This window comes from Herpailurus yagouaroundi, unplaced genomic scaffold (genome assembly GCF_014898765.1).
Source record: "Herpailurus yagouaroundi ecotype Mexico unplaced genomic scaffold, PumYag 184, whole genome shotgun sequence".
Taxonomy (NCBI): Eukaryota; Metazoa; Chordata; class Mammalia; order Carnivora; family Felidae; genus Herpailurus; species Herpailurus yagouaroundi.
The window spans coordinates 13,657,742-13,680,968 of record NW_024412415.1 but is presented as its reverse complement, the minus strand read 5'-3'; the positions used below and the strand labels follow the sequence as shown (position 1 = coordinate 13,680,968).

The following is a 23,227-nucleotide window of genomic DNA, read 5'->3' as shown; positions in this document are numbered from 1 at the left end:
GGGGCATTTGGGGTGTGGCAACCACCCTCTGGAATCGCTGGCCAGGCAACATCTGTATTGCCTTCCTGCTGTGCAAGACACAGTGCCATAAACTGTGGCGTATAAAAACAGGTTTAAAGCATCATCTCTGTCTTAAAAATCCAGTTCGAGAGATGAGACAAAATGTCTTAAATTTTAAACAATAGCCCCAAACAATCAAAACAAAAAGAACCCCAAGTAGGAGTTCAAGAAAGCAAAAATAGCACAAGACAGGACACATTTAATTATCAATAATTGCTACAGGATGTCAGAGAAATGGAGAGCACACACCACACTGAAGTGGTCTGGAAAAACGCCATGGCAGCACCAAGATTTGAAATGAATCATGCTAGATGAGTATTTTAAAAAAAATCAATATCTAGAATCACCAAATGGTCCCTTTATGTATATTCAGTATACACTGGTAATGTATAAGGATTGTCTTGCTCATGTTGTAGGATCAAATCTAATATGCATTGACTTGAACCAGTAAACATCGACAAGCGTTTTTCATCCATCACCATATAAATTGAGTATGCAAACAGAAACATCTATCCCTCACTTATTTTACAAATAAAATTTGTACAAATAAAATAAAAATTTGTACAAATTTGTACCAATAAAATTTTACAAATAAAATAAAATACCTGTGTCCTGCAGGTGGAGGCTCTAATCTTACGGATTTTATCCCTTTGGGACTATTTGTGTGTTTGTATTGACCTCAGTTCATCTTTCTTAAATTAACACGCAAGGACCAGGTTTTCCATTCCAAAGAACAGGACTGATCCAAAGACATAAAGCAATTAAATTTCCAAGAAGAAGCCTCCTCCTAACATCCGGTACACCTCACTTTATCAATAAGAATTCACTTAGAATTATGATGACGGCTAAGATTATTACTACTACCTACTAATTTTAATGATGGAAAGACTCTGGTTCCATGTGCTCGGTAATCCTGTCATATGATTATCAAATCTGACAGACAAACCTCAGATTTCTTGTTCTGCAGGTTTCAACCACTTGTCGAATAAATATTACAGAATGTCTGCTCTATAGTATGTGATATTTCAGGCACTGCAGATATAATGGTGAAGAGGAAAGCTACAACATCTATGTGTTCATGCGGTTTGCATCCGTGTGTGTTTGTGTGTGTGACTGCACGCAAGTGTGTTGGGGGGAGAGAGACAATAAACAGTAATTCAATTAATAAAAGTCATTTAGATTGTGAGGTGTCTGCTTTGTAGATGATGGTGTGATGAGATGCAGAATGATTGCAGAGGGTGGTCATTGAGTGGACATATAATTATTTTGGATGATGTGGTCACCAAAGGCCTCTCTGAGAAGGTCATATTTCAACTAAGAATTGAATAAAGACAGCGATGTGAAGACTAAGGGGAGAGTGGTCCAGCCAGACAGAAGAGCGAGTACAAAGGTCCTGGGATAGAAATGAGCTTGTTCCAGGAGGAAAAGGCCAGGATGGCTAGAGCAGAATGAGAGGGGTACGGGTTGGAAAAAGCAGGAAGAGGAAGAAGGCAGGAGTTAGACCATGTGGGGCCTTGTGGGCCATGGAAATGACTCAATATGCCTGCTTAGGGCAAATACTAACAGTGATTTCATAAGATTAAAGCAAATTTAGTTGAATTAATTTCTAGCATTATATCTGCTCTTGTATGATATGATACTTTTTGGTGACAAACATTTTACTAGAAATATAACATTTATCAAAACGGAGATCTGTTCATACAATTTTATAAGCTGATTTATGCTTGAGTAAGAAAGTATAAGATTTCTGCAAAGTATTTCATTGCTCCCACCCTCTCTCACAATATTATCTACACAGAAGTGTGGAAAACAAAGAAAAAATCTATGATAACATAACACTAACAAATCACCTATTTTCAGTTGTCTTTGCTCCTTCTTATACTCTGTCCTCAAGCATACAGCATCATGATGTAGCTTTAATCACAGCAGATACATAATTTTCCTTCAGTGCTTTCAAAGCACATTTAGAGTAGGGTACTTATTATTTTGTAAGATTTGGTCATTGGCAAGAAGATTTCTTGGCAACTCTTAAATAAGCCTGGCAAACTGGACTCCATTGATCACTGCTTGCAATGATTTTCCCCTCTCGTTGACTCAGATCTCCACTTCTTATCAAAATTGGCCTTTCAGGGTAAAAAAGGACTTGAGACGAAAAGTAATTTCTGATAAGCAGTAATGAGCCTGACTCCTTCTTATGAATCTCCCCGGGTATAAAAATTAGATTCTAAGTAATTCTAAATAATTTTGGAGAATTCACAGGAGGAGAATTCCTCCTCTTGGTTGAGTGTCATTTGGTTGCAAATGAGAAGACACAGCTGTGGGATGGCTAATTAGAAGACTTTAACCTCACCTCACTATGTCTTAACAAAACCTAGAAAATAGACATTTTCCTTAGTCTTTGCGTAAGATTTTAAAACTCTCTGACACGGGGATTTGAATATAGGGATCTACAGAGCTTAAAAGGTCAATGGACGAGTTAGTGGAATTGATTTTTAAGGAATGGATTTTATTTCATAAATTCAGGTGTTATTTAGAAAATTGAAGTAGAAGGACCAAATATAGTATATTCTGCACTACTCCACATTTCCCCCCAGATAGTTACCTCTGATATTGCCACAGAAATGAAATCATTTTAAACAGAACTTAATAGACTCTCACAGAAATTGTTAATAGAATTTAATATTGGTTTAAGTGGAAGGCTTCAGGGGAAAAAGGGAGAAAATCTATCATTTGTTTTGTGGTTATTTTACAAGGTTTAAATTTAAATATCTCCCCTTGCAGTTATCACAGGCAGTACAGAAGTCTTTTGTTTTGTTTTCTTTTGTTTATTTTAATTTATTTTTTTAATTTATATCCAAGTTAGTTAGCATATAGTGCAACAATGATTTTAGGAGTAGATTCCTTAATGCCCCTTACGCATTTAGCCCATTCCCCCTCCCACAACCCCTCCAGTAACCCTCAGTTTGTCCTCCATATTTAAGTCTCTTATGTTTTTTCCCCCTCCATGTTGATACTATTTTTGTTTCCCTTCCCTTATGTTTATCTGTTTAGTACAAAAGTCTTGATACCTGGGGTCACCATCCATCCGTTATTCCATGGTCAGTCCTAGCTTAGTAAATCACAATGTACCCAGTGCCAAATCAAACTAGATCATACTTGATTCTCTTCCCTCTCAGAGCTTCCTTCAGCTCCATCCACATCCAATCCATCTGCAAGTCCTATTGACTCATCCTACAAAATATGTCACAAAGCTGCAATCAAGGAGTTGCTGGGCTGTGTTCTCCTCTGGAGGCTCAACTGGAGAGAATCTGATTCCATGCTTATTCAGAATCAGCTTAAGCAGAATTCATTTCTGTGCAGCTTTTTGACTGAGGTGGCTATTTCTGACTACTGTCTGAAGGCTGCTCTCAGATTGTAGTGGACACCGTATGCCCTTTCCACATGGGGTTCTCCAACACAGCCATTCACTCCATTGAGCCTATAAGGAGAATTCCTGGTTCAAGTCTGCTAAGACAGAGTTTTATATAACATTATGATGGGAGTTACATCCTATCATCTTTTCCATATAATATAACCTAATTACAGGAATGACATCCTGTCACCTTTACCATATTTATATGGCTAGAAACAAATCACAAACCCCACTCACACTCAAGGGGAGGGGATTACACAAAGACGTGAACACAAGGAGGTAGGAATCACTGGGACTTATGTTAGAGTCTGTCTGCCACATTTTAATTTACATTCTTTATCATAGCTTTTTATTTTGTTGTTTGAGGCTTGTATTCGTATTATTTATTTTGTTTATTTTCATTTAAATTGCTCTTCCTTGCCCCCCTAGTTTCTTTAGGTGGAAGCCTTAGGCCATTGATTTCAGACAATTCTTCTTTCCTAATAAAGGTGTTTAGTGCTATAAATTGCCCTCCAATCACTGTGATAGCAGCATCCTATACATTTTAATTTGTTTTGTTTTTATTTTCATTCAATTAAAAATAATCCTGACTTCCTTTTTGATCTCATCTTTTACACATAACTTAATTAGAAGTATGCTAGCTTGTTTCAAATACTTCAGGATTTTCCAGAGCTTTCTGTTATTTATTTCTAACTTAAGTTAATTATGATCAGAAAATATATTTTATATATATTGGAACCTTTTTGAATTAAAGAGGCCTGTTTTGTGGTCAGAATATTGTCTATCTTCATAAATATTCCATAAGCACTTGAAAACAATCCTTCTGTTATTGGGTAGAGACTTCCATAAATCTAAGTTAGGGCTGATTGGTTGAGACTTCCATGAATATAAGTTAGGTCAAATTGATTGATATTGTTAAGTCTTCTATATCCTAATTTAATGTACATTTTCCATTATTTATCTAAAGAGGGTCATTAAAATCTCCAATGATGTATATTTGTATAATCATCTTACTTCTATCAGTTTCTGTTTCATGTTTTTGGAAGCTCTGTTTTTAAGTGCAAAAATATTTAAGATTGTTATGTTCTCTTGATGAACCAACCTCTGTGTCATTATGAAATGGTACTCTTTATCCCTGGTCATACCCTTTTCCAATATCAATACAGCCACTCAGCTTTATTTGAATTAGAGTTAGCACAGTATAACTTTTTATATGATTTACTTTTAACCAATTTATGTTTTTAAATTTTAAGTTTCTTATTTTCTTATAGGTAGCATATCTTGGATCTTGCTTTTTTATTCAATCTAGTATTTTCTCATTTTGAATTGGGTGTTTAAACCATTTACATTAAATATCATTATTAGTATCATTATATTTAAATCTATTATGATGTTCTTTGTTTTATATGTATTCCATCTCTTCTTTGTTTCCTTTCTCCCTTTGTTATGGACTGAGTGTGTCCCCTCCACAAAATTCATGTTAAAACCCTAACCTACAATGTGATGATGTTTGGAGATGGGGCCTTTGGGAGACAGAGTTAGATTAAGTCACAAAGATGGGACCCTCATGGTCTCATGATGAGACTGGTGGCCTTATAAAAAAAGGAAGATAGAGAGAGATATCTACATACCCCCACAAAGGAAAGGACATGTGACGACATAGAAGGAAGGTAGTTATCTTCAAGTCAGGAAGAGAGATCTCACCAGAAACAGTGCCTTGGCTGGCATCTTAATCTTGGACTTACCAGCTTTCAGAATTGTGAGAAATAAATTTCTGTTGTTTAAGGCCTCAGTCTATGGTATTTTGTTATGGCATCCTGAGCAGACTAAGACACCCCTTTTCCCTGCTTTCTTTTAGATTACTTGAATATACTTTAAAATTACTATCCTTCATATCTTTTGTTGGCTTAGTAGCCATACTTCTTTTTTTATAGTGGCTACTTAAAGGGTTTACCATACATACATCTTTAAAATATAGACCTTCAAGTAATATTATGCCACTTAATGGAGAGTGTGAGGCAATTACAACAGTATACATCCATTTCTCCTTTCCCATTCTTTCACTTTTCTTGTCATATATAAACCTCCTCAATACGTTGTGATTATTTCTGCTTTAAATAATCAATTATATTTTAAAGATATTAAAAATCTTTTTTAATGTTTATTTTTGAGAGAGAAAGAGAGTGTGTGTGTGCATGCACTTGCGTGAGTGGGGTGGGGCAGAGAGAGGGAGACACAGAATTTGAAGCAGGCTCCAGGCTCTAAGTTGCCAACACAGAGCCCAACCTGACATAGGGCTGAAACCCACATGAGATCATGACCTGAGCCGAACTCGGACGCTTAACCTACTGAGCCACCCAAGCTCTGCTAAAGATATATTAAAAAAAAGTATTTTAATATATGTCTTCATGTTTACATTTTCCAGTGCTCTTCATTTCTTTGTGTAGATTTAGATTTCAGCTTTTGTCTGAAAAAAAGTCTTTTTGCTTTGGTGTTTGAGAGATTTTCCTGTTGTATAGACTCTAGGTTGACAATTTTGTCCTTTTAGTACTTTAAGGATGTTGTTCTTCTGTCTTCTGGCCTGCATTGTTTCCAATGAGAAATCTACAATCATTCTTAACTTTTTCCCCTCTGTGTGGGCTATGCCATTTTTGCTTTGGCTACTTTTAGGATTTTCTTTTTATTACTTACTGGTTTTGACAATTTGATTATGATATGCCTTGGTGTAGTTTTCTTCATGTTTTTATGCCTGGGATTTATTGAGTTTCTTGGATCTCTGGGGTTATATTTTTCATCACATTTTTTTACCTTTATTTCTTCAAATATTTTTCTTTGCCTTTCTCCTTTTTGAGGACTCCAATAACAAATATATTAGTCTGACTGAAAATTTCCTACATCTCACTGATGCTCTGTTTATTTTTTCACTTTTCAGTCTTTTCTTCCTTTTTGTGTTTCATTGTGGTTATTGTCCATTGTCATGTCTTCAAAGTCACTACCTTTTCTTCCATAGTGTCCAATATTCTGATAATACCATCCTATTTACTTTGAAGTTTAACAGTTTTTTTTTTTATCTCTGGGTCATTTCTGAGTCTTCTTATATCGATTAATCTTTTATATAGGGTGTATTTTCCTGCATCTTTGCATTTATGAGAATATTTTTATTGGATGCTTGACATGTGAATTTTATTTTTGGATGCTGGATATTTTTAACATTCTTTGTAGTATGTTTGAACTTTATTCTGAGACTCAAACAAGTTATTTGATAAGCTTTTCAAGGATAACCTATAAATTTTGATATAAAAAATCAGAATAGTTTTTTACTTTAGGGCTAATTTTTCACTGCTGCTAAGACAATACAATTCTGAGTACTCTACCCAGTGCCCTATGTATTACAAGGTTCCTCCACTCTGGCTGGTAGGAACAAAACTTATTACAAGCCCTATATAATCTCTTGTGACTATTTTACCCAATCCTTTATGGATTATTTCTCCAGATGTAGTGATTTCATCACATCTTTGTGCTGAACAGAAAACAGTAGAAAAGGAGAATACTTTGGAGATTTAACAAGTCCTCTCTCTCTGCAGTTCTCTCCTCTCTAGTGCTTTGCCCTGCAAATTCTTGCCTCTTTAGCCTCCCTGAATTCTCAATCCCATCCTCTCAGTTCCAGGAGACTACTGGGATCTGGTTCTAGTCCTTCCTCGAAATTCTTGGGGCACTAACCTGAGACCATCATATGACATGCCTCTTCTTCTTATTATTTTTCTCTTTTTTATTTTCTTTCTTATTTTCTTCTTTTTATTTTCTTTCTTTTCTTCTTTTTATTATTTTTTTTTACTTTCCACAGGTATCACTGCATTATACTGTCTCTTGTTTAATACCTTAAAAGTGTTGCTATCTATTTTTTTCATTGTTTAAGGAGGGTGCATAATGTAGTTTTGGCCCCTCACCATTACTAGAAGGGGAAATGTGCAAGGATCCTTAATCTTTTCATTTTGTGCCATGGCTCTATCGGCAGCCTGGTGAAATCTATGCACTCTTCTCAGAATGTTGATATTAAATTCATATAATTAAAGCATAGGATAGCAAAATAAACCAATTATCTTGAAATACATTTATCAAAATATTTTTTATAAATAATTATGTTACTGTAATACATGTGCTTCTTATTAAAACATTTAAAAATTCTAGCAGCAAGTCTAATAATTACCAAAATCTGAAGCAGTATTGAGCATAAATAAAATTTCCAGATATCTGCAGCAACTATATGTGTTATGAAAATATTTTCAATTTCTATTGGTGACAAAAATCACAAGAACTGCTAATACTACTCAGATTTAGATACTGTATTCATAATTAAAGGAATGCTAAATTTCAGTTAGAGGTTAGTGAAATTTAAGATGCCTTTTTTCTTATCGATGCTCATGGGTCTCTGCCTTATCCATGAACACCATGGAGGTCCACGGACCCTTCTGACATTCTCCTCTTCTTCATCTTCATAAATCTCATAAGTTAACCATGATGGTAGAGTGATCTCTGTCCTCGTTAAGTTGGAAGCAATCATGTGGGGAAATCTGGAGGGGTGGTAGAGACAGGAGAGAACCACTAACAGGCCTAGCCTCAATCCTCAGAGCCCTTCACTGAGTGTATGTATGACTCCTGGAGGGATTATTTCCCATGTTCCCAGTAGCAGGTGTATTAGACTGGACCGGGGACAGAAAACAGAGAGCAGAAGGCCCTGTTTATCTTACTCCTTATTCTATTACCATCACCTAGCAATGTAATGGCACATAGTGGATGTTCCATATAAATGTATCAAAACCAAGAATAAATGTAGTTTTATTTCTAGGAATCCTTTGAAAATGAAAATAAAGTAAAAAGATAACTTTTTACTTTATAAATAAAAAGATATATAATAAAAGAATAATAAAGAATAAAAGATAATAACAACTCTAGATATTGCTACAAATTTTTATATTTTAGCTACTAAATAAAGTATGTTCTCATGCTAGGATGTAGAAAAGAGAGGTACAATGGAGTGAACAGGGAAAATAACCTGTTTCATTGTTCTTTAGTGACTTTCCAACTGCCCTGCCAACTTCTGTCATCCGTCCTCTAATTATACCCTCCTAACCTTCCCCTTTTAGTCTGTTATTCCTATTACTCTCTAGCTCCAACACAGCTGTTTGTGCCTAATTAATAATGTTAATTACAGTAACTACTAAAATGTATTAAATGTTTACTATGTTCCAGGTGCTGAGATGTAACTGCATAATCTCAATCAATCCTTTCACAATCCCTAAATATAGGTATTATCATCACCTCCATTTCACAGATTGGGAAATTGATGTTTCCAGGATCCAGGCAAAGTATTCAGGGTCACACAGTAATGAGCAGCAGACCCAGGATTCAAACTTGAGCATTCTGACTCCAGAACTTAGGCTCAAAACTACTTAGCCACCGTACCACCTTACTGTAGTAGAATAAATTTGAAGGTTCATTTAGAAAGCCCCTGCATTAAAAAAAAAAAAAAAAAAAAACAAAAAAAAACAAACATCATTCTATAATGAAAAGCCTTCAACAGTCACAGAAATATAAATCAAAGGGTGGTACATTAGGAGATTGAGGTAAATAAAAATCCTAAAAAAACCCACACCAGCATGTCCTATGTATAAATATTAGTATCAAAAGCTGTGTGTGTGCATGTGTGCACATATACACCTGCATACCAGGGCACTGAGCTCTTCCTATGAAAGCATCCTTAAAGCCTCATCTCAAGATATCTCATTGCTTTCTTGCTGGCTAGTCTTCATACCATGACAGGCAGTCCTCCTCAATAAAGATCTGTATATTGCCCCAGAAATTTGTTTAGCAAAAAGTGTTTAAGGAATGAAGACTGTATTCTGGCCACAGGAATAAAACCAGGGAACATCAAAATGACAAGGGAACATCAAAAATAACCTTAGTAATTAAGCTACTTTCAGGGAAACAAAAGGCTGCATCACTATAAGGATGACTAATGATCAAGAACTCAATTACCAAAACTAAAATACAAGTTCTTGAAACATATTACAAAACTTTAAGAAAGCAGACATTCATAGCCATTGATTCACATTCGAATGTTACTAGTACAGATCCGAGTATCTAAAAACCAGGCTTTCTATAAATGCTCATTGAGTACATGAAAAAACTACACTGTTTCAAACTGCATGTTCTCTGCTGACTGCACCACAGATCTTGCATTACTTAGAACATTAGATGGGTAGCAGCATGCCTTTGCTCATTTGTTGTTTAGTCCTATGAAGCAATGGTTGCCACAAATCACTGGAATGTCAGATACTCGTGACCAAAGACATCATCAATAGGGAATGAGCTTTGTAAAGAGCATGGCTCTCTGAGCTTCATCTGAGGAGAGCTCCTATTTCCAACAGATGTTTGTTTAGTTATCACACTACCTTACAGCTTTATCTACAATAGCTTTCAAGCTTGTGTATAGCTTGCCAGAAATTCTGGCCACAGGATGGGACTTGCATGGGCTCTTGATCCCCCTCCTATTCTATATTTTTTAAAAGAGTTGTTAGAAGTGGCTCCTGTGATAAAACAAGATGTTTTGAAATAGATCAAACCGTGGCATTTGATTCTCCCTCTTTGTGAAGTGGGGCTATTTGTTTTAGTTTATGGAATAAAACTGAATACTTGCAGACATGCTGTTACTACTTAAAATCGGACTCTTCTCTGAACAGGAAATAAAGATAGGTCCTAAGTACCATTCCCAGCTCTTTGCTCTCAGTAGGATACAAAGCTTTTGTGCACATAATCAACTCAGATATTTTAATAGCTGATTTGTACCCTTCAGGCCGCTGTTGTCATAACCTCTACTGACTCACTGTGGATTATTATGTGGGCTTAGCATTGTTGATTTACTTTTTATTCATATCTGTTCCCAAAGCGATAGAAATTGTCACTTCCGTTTAAAACACATTTGTTGAAATGGTGCTTTTCTTCTAAAGGGCATTAAAGTCATTTTTATTTAAAATAAATTAATTAAATTTATCTTCCTCATTTGCCTCTACATGACCTTTTGGGAACTTGGAAATTAAATTTTCTCCTAATATTTTACTTTCCAACTTGGCAAACATGGACATTGTTTTAGATTCTGAACAAAGTTGAAAAAGCACAGATTTCTTTTCAAAATCACTTGAAGTTTAAAACAAGAAATGATAACAAATTTGGAAATTTATCTATTATAGTATAAGATTTACTTTTTTCATTATTTATTTATTTAGAGGTTGATTTATTTGTTTTGAGAGAAAGAGTGTGTGTGTGTATGCAGAGAGGGGCAGAGAGAGGGAGAGAGAGAATCACAAATGGGTTCCGTGCTGTCAGCACAGAGACCAATGCAGGGCTTAGTCTCATGAAACATGAGATCATGACCTGAGCCAAAACAAAGAGTTGGATGCTTAACCAACTGAGCCACCTGTTAAAGTTCAAAACGGAAGATTCATTTTCCTTAAAATGTCAGTATTTTCTTAAAGGAAAGAAAAAAATATCATCTAGTACACTATAAAAGCACAAATATAGCTTTATGATTTGTGGAGATATCGTCATATATATCTCCTGAAGAGGCAATTAAAAAAAGGATTCCTTATATCTCTATTTAAAGACATAAAGTGGAGCTCAAAAAAGTGAAGAAACCATCCCAAATCATATAGATGCTAAGTGTCAAAGCTGGGGCTTGAATACAAATCATCTGAGTTTGAATCCACTTTTTGATTATGAAACACACCTTTCCTCAGTCACTTCAAAAGCAATGACAACTGTCTTCTATATGATTAAGTGACATTGATAAGCTCCCTTCTTTTGTTGCCTCTGCCTTGCTATCATCAACAGGTATTCCTTTAGAGCAGTGCTTGCTGCTATGGAGAAGTCAGAGAAGTGAGAGGAGTAGGCTGTGGGCTAGGCCTTAAGGATCTGAGAGGTTGGAAGAGAGGATCTGAGAGGGAGCCAGCCAGGAAACGAAGTAGTGACAGAAGGTTTATGTGTGCATGAAACAAGGACACTAATTCTAAGTACCAGTTACCTCCACGAAAAGAAGTGATGAGCTGGGAGCTGGAATGAACAACAAATAGGTCAATTTTTGGCTTTGGTGATAAGCCAACTATCTTTGAGGTATAATTTACATATAATAAAATGTATCCGTTTTTTGTGTACTATTCATTGACCACCACAGTCAAATCCAAGAGCATTTCCATTGCCCCCCCCCCCAAGTTTCCCTCCAGCTTTTCTGCAGGCAGTCTCTCCTCCCACCCTTGGCCTCATACATTTGACAGGATTTTTAAAATATGGAAAGTGGAAAGGGTAAGGGCAATAGTCAGAACACAGAGAGGACTTAAGTCAGATGAATTTCCCAACTATTAAAATTCCAGGTTGTAAGTCTAAATAAAATTTCCAGGCAGGGAAGGAGAAGCTAGTTGGAATTGTGGGGGCAGGGACAGCCATCCACTTGCCCAGGTAACTCTTCCTTTCTAGTAGTCTTTTCCTTGTTTCTCATCATTCATCTTATCACAACTGAGGCCCATCCACGCATATATTTACAGAATGAAAATGACACATACAGAGTCCTGCTGTACTGAGGAGCTGCAAGCTGGATCACACTGGTAGCTCCAACCACTATCCTATGTCCATGAATCCTAGCCACGATTCTACTCGTGTAGTTCTTAAACTTCTGGGGATCACAGACCTCTCTGAGGAAACTTTTGATGTTTCCCCTAGTAACATGCACCTCAACACATAGTTTTGCATTCAATTTCAGGTGGTTCCTGGACCCCCAAAACCCATTTCTGGACCATAAGGACTGTCTTCGGTATTCAGTGTGTAAAATATTCCCATAACCATGCATTTTTCTGCACCTTCCTGCTCTGAGCAGACCAGGAGCAAATATCTCACCCTGTGCAAAAAGAATCAGGAAAGCCTCTGCATCACCACTTGTAAGTGCTACATTAGCATTTTCTCTGCAAAGCATGTTTTAGAACTTTTATAACACCTTATCTTCCCTTGTGTTGGAGGTGGAGACATGCCACTACTTTGCACAAGGAAATAAGGTTCTGAAGAAAGACTTGTGGGGTTAGGGAGGGATGTGCAGCTTGCTGAGAAAAGATGCACCAAAGGGTGGAGAGAACACAAGGCATTCCATGGTTCCACCGAGTCTTGTTTTCCCCCGGTAGCTATGGGCCTAACATTGCAAAGGTCACAAACCTTGCTGGGTATCCCCAGTAGGCTCAAATTTCAAATGAGAAAGGGCTGGATTGGAAAATGCCTTTGAGCTCCATATTCTAGGATTGCACACTGCCTTCCCTTAAGTCAAACCACCCTTTCTCTTTTAGAATTTTAATAAACTATGCTGGCCACTTGAGGCCATCTTATGAAATATCCAACACACAGAGGCAAACGTCCAGACATTGGAAAAGCCCATAAAACTGAGAAGTGATCTGGAATATACATGGCCAGGAGGAGCCAGTTTCTGAGAGGAGAACTCACCTCTTTTGAGTCATTATTTCACAGAGGACTCCTTCCAAGGGGACTCATAGCAGAACAGTGCTCTGCTTTAGGGACCAACTGTCTATAAATACACTAACAAAGTGACATTGAGAAGCACAATACTGTCTATGACAAGCATAATAGGGTGGGTGGGTGGGAGCTACCAAGGAATATCATTCCCCAATATCATCTAGCACATCATGGGTAATCAACAAATAAATAGGTCTTGAATGAATGCATGAAAAGAGGGAAATTATGTTACATAATCTGTGCACATAAAGAAGAACAGGGAATGGATGAGTCAGACATTTTGGTTTATTTTAAATGGGGTTACCTGACTTATTAAATATGCATTTAAGATAACGCTGTCTTGAGAAGTTCTTTGCCTGTGCAATGAGCACTGAATTTGCTCTATTTGTTTCATGTCTAATTCTATTTTTAAAAGGCAATTAAAACAGTGCCAAACAGTCCCCCAAGAATAAGAGGTCAGTCACTCCTCAAAACAACTTTCTCTGGCTTGATAGTTGTAGAAACTGTGATATGTCTCTGGGAGTTTCCCTAATTCTTCATAACATTTTAAAATAAGTACTCTGGGACAACTAAACACATAACTTGTCATCTAAATATGTATTCAGAGACTTCTAATACATATTATAAATATGTATTTAGGGATTTTCTTACAAGGAATAAAGAGCTTTATAATAACTCCTTTGGAAAGATTGTGCTCTATTGCATTATATGTGTTCAGTGTCTTAAAAAATTCATGCTATTTCCCTGATAGACCAGGATGTATGATAAGAGATGGTAACAAGACACCATCAGGGAAGCATGGAGAATCTCAAATTCCACATGTGATGCAAAGCCCATTCTTCATAAAGACAAGGTATGCGGTGAGGAGCTCAGGATATTTTGTTTTCCTTATAAATAATGCAATACTGTTGCTCACATGTCGGCCCATAAATGGCAAACACAACCCACATGAACTGGGTCAGCCAGGTTCAAGGCAATCTATGAGCAGAAGCCTGCCCACAATTATAGGTGGGAGATAGAACCTGCCTTTTTATGCAGATGGCTAAATTCAAGTTCCTATGTAAGATCCTGCAACCCCTCACCAGTCAGATCCTTTTGGCTCTGGGCACATATACCTTACTATTGTCTAGTGCAGTGGACATCAGCATTTTTTTATTATGTACTCCATTAGTAAAATATTTTTACAAATATATCTCCAGTAAATGTATATTCATCAGCTCATACTATGTATACTGAATATCAGTAAAGTTAATCTATGCTTTATTTTTTTAAGTTTATTTATTTATTTTGAGAGAGATGCAGAGAGAAAAGCAGGGGAGGGAGAGACAGAGAGAGAGAGAGAGAGAGAGAGAGAGAGAATCCCAAGCAGGCCCTGCACCGTCAGCACAGAGCCCAACATGGAGCTCAAACTCACGAACCTTGCGATCATGACCTGAGCAGAAATCAAGGGTTAGACACTAAACCAATAAGCCACCCAGGCGCCCCTATGCTTTATTTTAATAAAACATCAGTACAAATGCTGAGTTTTTTTTGTCTCCATCCCTCAGTAAATATTCAGGTCCTTGGAGAAGTCAGCCCAAATTGGGAAGCATCCTCACAGGAAGTATATCTTATCTAGACATTTCTTGCTTCATGATAGTCTGTTCAAAACATGCAGAGAAGAGAGTCAAAGACTGCAACCATACCAGCACATGTCAGAAATTCCTTTTGACCACAAGAGAAGCAATGAGTGGGGCAGAGGATGAGTTTTCATCTGCTTGTTTGTCAGAATGAGATTTTGATGGAGAAAGCAACATGACCCCCTGAGAGATTAGGCCAGAGAGTAAGGGAAAGAGAATTTTCCACACCCCTCAGTTTGAGGCACTGGCAGAAGCTGTTTCAGAACAAAGGTGAAGGCTCCAGTCTTCTCCCTGAAAGAAGGTATCTTCTACAGGCAGGACAGTCCCTAAATAGTGAGCATCCACTAAAACAAGGCTCTTCCTTCAGCTAGCTATGCTTGTTTTTTTTTTTTGTTTTTTTTTTTTTTTTGTTTTTTTTTTTTCCCCTGCAAACTTTCCTCTTCTCTGGTCTCCATATTAAGTCCCCAGAGCCCTCATTTCTTTCCCCTCACAACAATGAGGCTATGCTACCAAAAAAATATTGTGATAAACAGATTCATCTCCTTTTTATTTGACAATGTTTATTGAGCTCCAACAGTATACCAGGCTGAGAAACAAATGATTTTGATTAGGCACTATTTCTCCAACAGCTACTTGTTTAAAGAGCATGCCCCATCGCTAATGGTTCAGATGTCAATAACTGGACGTCCCAAGCATTACTAAAGCCATGCCACAGACTACTCAGCCTCCCAGAATAACCTCCACCTGAAGCCTGGCCAATTAGCTGAGTCAGATCATACTGAGATTATTTTTACTGGAAAAGAGCCAGCTCTTTTCCATTCATTTGCCATACAGGCATAAACAAAGTCTGTGGCCTAAGATTCATGATACACTGGAATTAATATCTCAGTGGAAGACTATAGAAAGGAGTGCAGAATGATTGGAGGGTAGCAAGGTGAACGCTGAGCAGTACAAAGTAAGATCAGCAAGGCAGCCTCATGAAGCTAATGTTAGTACATCTATGACAAGAGGACCTTATGTTGCCCTCAGAAGTGCAGTATAATTAGGTAGATTTCTTGTTTGTCTGAGAGTGCCTTATAGTTTTATACCCACACTGATAGGACAACACTGGGCACATTCTTTTGGAGAAGGAAATGTTCCATATAGTTTGGAAAGAATAGGTGTGGGGTCTACCTTAAAGTGGACATTGGCTTTAAGATCCCGATAAATTGCCAGGTTATTTATTCATCAAACATTCACTAAGAGATTCTCTGGACCATGAACAGTATCAGAGGCCTGAAGCAAATAAGGCACAGGCTCTGCCTCAAGAAGCATGGGGGCAGTCGAAGTTAAGTTCATAGTAACAGAGAAAGAAGTATAATAGCAGATGTATGTCATGTTCAGTAGAGGCAAATGTAAAAAGGAGACCAATTATGCAGATGAGAATGCTTCAAAAAGGAAAGGCTGACAGAGCTGAGGGGTTCCTGAAGGATGAATGGCAGTGCCAGCATGTTAACTGGGGTAAGACATTCCACTGGAGGAAATGACCTGAAAAATGGCATGACATAAATGGAGAACTGTATGCAGTTCCGTATGGTCACAGTGTGGGGTGTCTGTGGGGATATGGCTCGAGAAAGAGACCAGGCATGTAGGTAAGGAAAAGATCATGGAAGACTTTTATGACATGATGAGATTTCTAGAATTTATCCTCTATGCAACTGGGAATTATTGAAGGTTTTTAAGAAGGGAAATGTATTTTAGAATAGATCGGATCTGTTGAATTCCTTATCACTTTGATGAGTATTTCAAAACAATATTCTGAAAATCACTATAATACACATGACATATTTCCACTTGCTGCTCCATGAAACGTTATTATAAGTAGGGTAGGCAATGCTATGTTTAATTTCTGGCACACTAGCTATAACTCCATTGCTTTCTATCTCTGAAGAAAGCTTGTTGGATTTCAAGCAAAGGGAAGGATAATTTACCATAAGGATAATATTGAAAAGAAAACAAACCATTTGTGAAGTTTACTAATAAATTACTATGAGTAACTAAATACTGCTCTACAACAGATTTGGGCCTACCAGTGTGTGATGACAATGAGTGACCACCACTGTTACAAACACATATTTGCATACATGGTAGCTCTTATGTTAAAAAGTATAGGGAGTCCAGGGAGATAGCTAAAGAGTAGGAGGACCATAGGCTCACCTTGCCCCACAAATGTAACTAGATAACTATCAGATCATCCTAAATACCCTAGAAATCCACCTGATGACTGGCAGAACAAATCACAACTAAAGGTAAAGAACAGGCCACATCAAAGAAGGTAGCTAGTCCAAAGATGCAGTTTGGGAGAAAAATGGACCTTGGCCACTGTGCTGGGGAGGAAGTCATGGTCATGAAAGGAGAAATACAGACTAACATATGAGGGAGCCACAATGGGAAGACAAATTCCCATAATAATTGGCTTGGAAAGGAAGAAGGGCCAAATTTTGTGAGTTCTTGCAACCAGTGGAGCTTAATGCCTGGAGTTTTAAAGGTCAGCAGGATTGGTGCAGGGAGAGCTGTGAGGGCATTTTGCTTCTCTTGGAGAGAAGGCAGGGAAACAGTCTATGGACTTATAGCAAGAACAATGATCTGAAAAGGGCCAGGGTCACACAGTGGGGAGGTATTTGCTCATCTCCCAGTGTGTCCCAGAGAGGCAGCATTCATGAGGAGACCTCTCTGGGAACAAGGAAACGGGCAGATGCCATTTCCTTCCCCTGTCCCTCAGCATAAACACAAAGTCACCTGGGGATGAGCTCAGTGCCTATGCTCATTACCTAACTTGCTTATACCAAGAACCTACCCCCAGCTCTCTGGTGGAACTGTCCTTCATAGTCAGGCTTGCCTTAGTCCTAGTACAGTGGGCCCATTCCCCCAGAAGACCAGCCCAAACCGCTGCTCACACTGTATCTTGTGACCTGAGTGTTTCTTCTTCATAAGGCCATTATCCTGAAGAATAAGAGTAGCTGACTTTGCTGACACAGAGAAGCAGGCACAGCGATTTAGAAAAAAATGAAAAGAAAGAGGAATTTGTCCCAAATGAAATAATAAGACAAGGCCATGGCCAGAGATATAAGTGGAACAGATATATTAACATACTTGGTAGAAAATTTAAAGTAATGATCATAAAGATACTCACTGGACTTGAAAAAAGAGTGGAAGACATGAGTGAGACTCTTAACACAGAAATAAGGAATAACACAGCAGAGACAGAGGGATCAATAAATGAAATGAGAAACATGCTTGATGGAATGAACAGCAGGCTGGATGAAGCAGATGAACAAACTAATGACACAGAAATCAGAGTACTGAAAACTAATCAAGCTGAACAAAAGAGAGAAAAAAGAACAATGCAAAACAAGAAGAGACTTAGCAAACTCAGTGACTTCATCAAATGCAATAACATTCACATTATAGGAGTCCCAGGAGAAGAATAGAGAGAAAAGGGGGCAGAAAATTTATTTGGATAAATAATAACTGAAAACTTCCCTAATCTGGGGAAGAAAAGAGATATCCATATCCAAGAGGCACAGAGAGCTCCCTACAAAATCAACAAAAGTAGACCCATATCAAGACATATTATAATTAAAATGATGAAATATAGTGATAAAAAAATTTAAAAGCAGCAACACAAAATAAGATAGTTGTATATGAAGGAAGCCTACATGAGACTCTCAGGGGATTTTTCAGCAGAAACTTTCCAAGCCAGAAAGGAGTGGCATCATATATTCAAAGTGCAGAACTGGAATAATCTGCAGCCAAAAATACTCTATCCAGCAAGGCTATCATTCAGAATAGAAATAGAGAAAAAGCATTTCCCAGATAAACACAACTAAAGGAGTTCATGACCACTAAACCAGACTTACCAAAAATATTAAAGGGGACTCTGAGTGGAAAAGAAAAACCAAAAGTGACAGTATGAAGGTAGGAAACAAACAAACAGATTTAAAAATAAACATATTTGTAAAATATCAGCCAAGGAACTCACAAAATAAAAGGATGTGAGATATGACACCATACGCCTAGAACATGGAGAGGAGTAAAGAATGGGCTCAAACTTAAATAACCATCAACTTAATATAGACTGCTATATGCACAAGACATTCTTTGCAAACCTACTGGTAACCGCAAATCCAAAACCACTAATAAATATGCAAAGAATAAAGAGAAAGATATCTAAATATATCATTAAAGAAAACCAGCAAACCATGAAAAGAGAAAGACAAGACCTTCAGAGAAGATCTTCAGAAACAACCACAAAAGAAGTAATAAAATTACAATAAGTACACTTATATCAATAATTACTTTGAATGTAAATGGACTAAATGCTCCAATCAAAAGACATAGGGGGACAAAATGAATTAAGAAAACAAGACCCATCTATACGCTGCCTACAAGAGACTTACTTCAGGTGTAAAGACACATGCAGATTTAAAGTGAAAGGATGGAGAAATATCCATCTTGAAAATGGATGTCAAAAGAAGGCCAGAGTAGCAATAGTTATATCAGACAAAATAGACTTTAAAACAAAGACTGTAACAGGAAACAATAAGGACACTATATAATAATAAAGGGGATAATCCAACAAGAAGATGTAACGATTGTAAATATTTATGTACCCAACTTGTAGATACCCACATACATAGAGTAGTTAATAGAAAACATAAAGGAACTAATTAATAATAATACAATAATAGTAGGGGACTTTAACACTCCAATCACATCAATGGACAGATCATCTAAACAGAAAATGAACAAGGAAACAATGGCTTCGAATGACACACTGGAACGTATGGACTTAACAGATATAATCAGAACATTTCATCTTAAAACAGCAAAATACATATTTTTTTCAAGTGCACATGGAACATTATCCAGAATAGATCAAATGTTAGGACACAAAACAAGTCTCAACAAATTCAAAAAGATAGAAGTCATATGATACATTTTTTCTGACCACAACACCATGAAACTAGAAGTCAACCAGAAGAAAAAAATCTGGAAAGACCACAAATACATGGAGGTTAAATAAAATGTTACTGAACATTTTCTGGGTCAACCAGAAAATAACAAAAAAATAAAATAAAAAGTACATGAAAACAAATAAAAATGAAAACACAACAACTCAAAACCTTTGGGATGCAGCAAAAGTGGTTCTAAGACAGAAGCTTATAGCAATAGAGGTCTACCTGAAAAAGCCAGAAAAATCTCAAATAAACAACCTAACATTACACGTAAAGGAGCTAGAAAAATAACAACAAACAAAACCTAAAACCATCAGAATGAAGGAAATAATAAAGATTAGAGCAGAAATAAATGGTATAGAAACTAAAAAACGCAATAGAACAGATCAATGAAACCATGAGTTGGTTCTTTGAAAAAAAATCAACAAAATTGATAGTCTCACCAGACTTGCCAAGAAAAACAGAGAAATGACTCAAATAAAATAACAAATGACCAGGAGAAATAACAGAAATAACAATCAATACCACAGAGATACAAACAATTATAAGAGAATATTGTGAAAAACTGTATGCCAAAAAATTTGACAACCTAGAAAAAATGGATAAATTCCTATAAACATACAAATTACCAAAACTGAAACAGGAAGAAATAGAAAATTTTTAAAAGACTGATTATCAGCCAAGAAACTGAATCAGTTATCAAAAAACTTTCAACAAACCAACATTCAAGACCAAACGGCTTCACGGGTGAATTCTGCCAAACATTTAAACAAGAGTTAATACCTATTTTTCTCAAACTAATCCAAGAAATAGAAAAGGAAGGAAAACCTACAAATTCATTCTATGAGGCCAGCATTACCCTGATACCAAAACAAAACAAAACAAAACAAAACAAAAAAAGAGAAATACAGGCCAATATCTCTGGTGAACATATATGCAAAAATTCTCAACAAACTAATAGCAAACTAAATCCAAAAATACATTAAAAAGTCATTCACCATGATCCAGTGGGATTTATCCCTGAATTGCAAGGGTGGTTCAATATTTGCAAATCAATCAACATTGATACATCATATCAATAAGAGATTAAGAACCATATGGTCATTTCAATAGACTTAGAAAAAGGATTTGACAAAGTACAATATCCATTCATGATAAAAACCCTTAAGAAAGTAGATTTAGAGGGAACATAATTCAACGCAATAAAGGACATTTGTGAAAAACCCACAGTTAACATCATCCTCAATTGGAAAAAACTGAGAGCCTTTCCCCTAAGGTCTGTAACAATACAAGGATATTCTCACCACTTTTATTCAGTATAGTACTAGAAGTCCTAGCCACAATTACCAGCCACTGAAAGGAAATAAACAGCATCCAAATCAGTAAGGAAGAAGTCAAGCTTTCACTATTTGCAGATGATATGATACTATATGTAGAAAACCTGAAAGAGTCTACCAAAAAGCTGCTAGAACTGATAAGTGACTTCAGTAAATTCACAGGATACAAAATCAATGTACAGAAATCTGTTGCATTTCTATATACTAATAATGAAGCAGAAGAAAGAGAAATTAAGAAAAAAATCCCATTTTACAATTATGCCAAAAATAATAAGATACATAGGAATAAACCTAACCAAAAAGGTGAAAGACCTGTACTCTGAAAATTATAAAGCACTGATGAAAGAAATTGAAAACAACATAAACAAATGGAAAAACATTCCATGCTCATGGTTCAGAAGAACAAATATGATTAATATGCTTGTTAAAATGTCTATACTACTCAGAGCAATTTATAAATTTAATACAATCCTTATCAAAAGACCAATAGCATTCTTCACACAACTAAAACAAACTATCCTAAACTTTCTATGGAACCACAAAACACCCTGCATAGACAAAGCAATCTTGAAAAAGAAAAACAAAGCTGGAGGTATCCCAATTTCATACTTCAAGTTATGTTACAAAGCTATAGTGATCAAAACAGCATGATACTGGCACATGATCGAGTTATCTTCCACAAAGCAGGAAAGAATATCCAGTGGGAAAAAAGACAGTCTCTTCAAGCAATGGTGGTAGGAAAACTGGACAGCAACATGGAAAGGAATGAAATTAGACCACCTTATTGCACCATACACAAAAATAAATTCAAAATGGATTAAAGATCTAAATGTGAGACTTGGTACCATAAAAATTCTAAACAGGACACAGGTAGTAACCTCTCTGACATTGCCTGTAGCAACTTTTTTCTGGATAGGTCCCCTGAGGCAAGGGAGACAAAAAGCAAAAATAAACTCTTAGGACTTCATCAAAATAAAAAGCTTCTGCATCGCAAACAAAACAATCAACAAAACTAAAAGGTAACCTAAGGAATGGAAGAAAGTATTTCCAAATGACATTATCAGATAAAGGGTTAGTATCCAAAATAAAGACAGAACTTACAAGACTCAGCATCCCCAAAACAAATAATCCAATTAAAAATGGGCAGAAGACATGAACAGACATTTCTCTAATGAAGACATACAGATGGCCAACAGAGATATGTAAAGATTCTCATCATCACTTACCATCAGGAAAATGCCAATCAAAACTATGATGAGATATCACCTCAAACCTTTAATAATGGTTAAAATAAAACAAACAAACAAAAAGAAACAACAAGTGTTGGCAAAGATGTGGAGGAAAAGAAATCCTCTTGCACTGTTGATGGGAACGCAAACTGGTGCAGCCACTGTGGAAAACAGTAGAAAGTTTCCTCAGAAAGTTAAAAATAGAACTACTCTATGATCCAGCAATCACACTCCTGGGTATTTACCCAAGAATAAAAAAACACCAATTCAGAGAGATGCATGCATCCGTATGTTTACAGCAGCATTATTTACAATAGCAAAAACATGGAAGCATCCCAAGTGTCCATTGATTAATAAATGAATAAAGAAAAAGTGGTGTATATATGTACAGTAAAATATTATTCACCCATAAAAAGAAAGAAATCTTGCCATTTGCAACAACATGGAGGGAGCTACAGAGTATACTGCTAAGGTAAATAAGTCAGTCAAAGACTTATATGGTTTCTTATAAGAAATTTGCTAAGAAATTCACTTATATATGAAATTTAAGAAACAAAACAAATGAGCAAAAGGAAAAAAGAGAGAAAGACAAATTGAGAAACAGACTCTTAATTGTAGAGAACAAACTTATAGTTATCAGACAGGAGAGAGGTTGGGGATGGGTTAAAAAGGTGATGGGGTTTAAGGAGTACACTTGTGATGAGCAGTAAGTGATGTATGGAAATGAACTACTATGTTGTATACCTAATACTAATATAACACTGTTATGTTAACTAACCAAATATGAGAAAAACTTAAATAAAATAAAATAAACACTGAAAAGAAATAAAAAGAAAAAGGTTCTAAACACCCATTCGGCTAATTAAATGATTAAAATGTATGCATAATTTATATTGTGTATACGTACAAATTAGCAGTGCAATTAAAGATCATAATACGTACACTAACATAAATATACTCATGTTCATCCCTGGACCTGGACAGAATAGAGTATCCCATGCATACCCCC

At 36.4% G+C, this 23,227-nt stretch overlaps 1 protein-coding gene and 1 long non-coding RNA gene across 2 annotated transcripts in view; one reads left to right on the top strand and one right to left on the bottom strand.

Annotated features, from left to right (window-relative positions):
* The window catches only part of SEMA6D (semaphorin 6D), a 575,796-nt gene that overhangs the window by 319,923 nt on the left and 232,646 nt on the right, over positions 1–23,227 (bottom strand). The gene's annotated exons all lie outside the window — the stretch shown is intronic.
* On the top strand, positions 12,903–22,924 carry LOC121041657 (uncharacterized). The gene is made up of 3 exons (XR_005795805.1): positions 12,903–12,918; positions 15,586–15,589; positions 22,817–22,924. It is a non-coding gene; the product is annotated as an uncharacterized LOC121041657 (long non-coding RNA).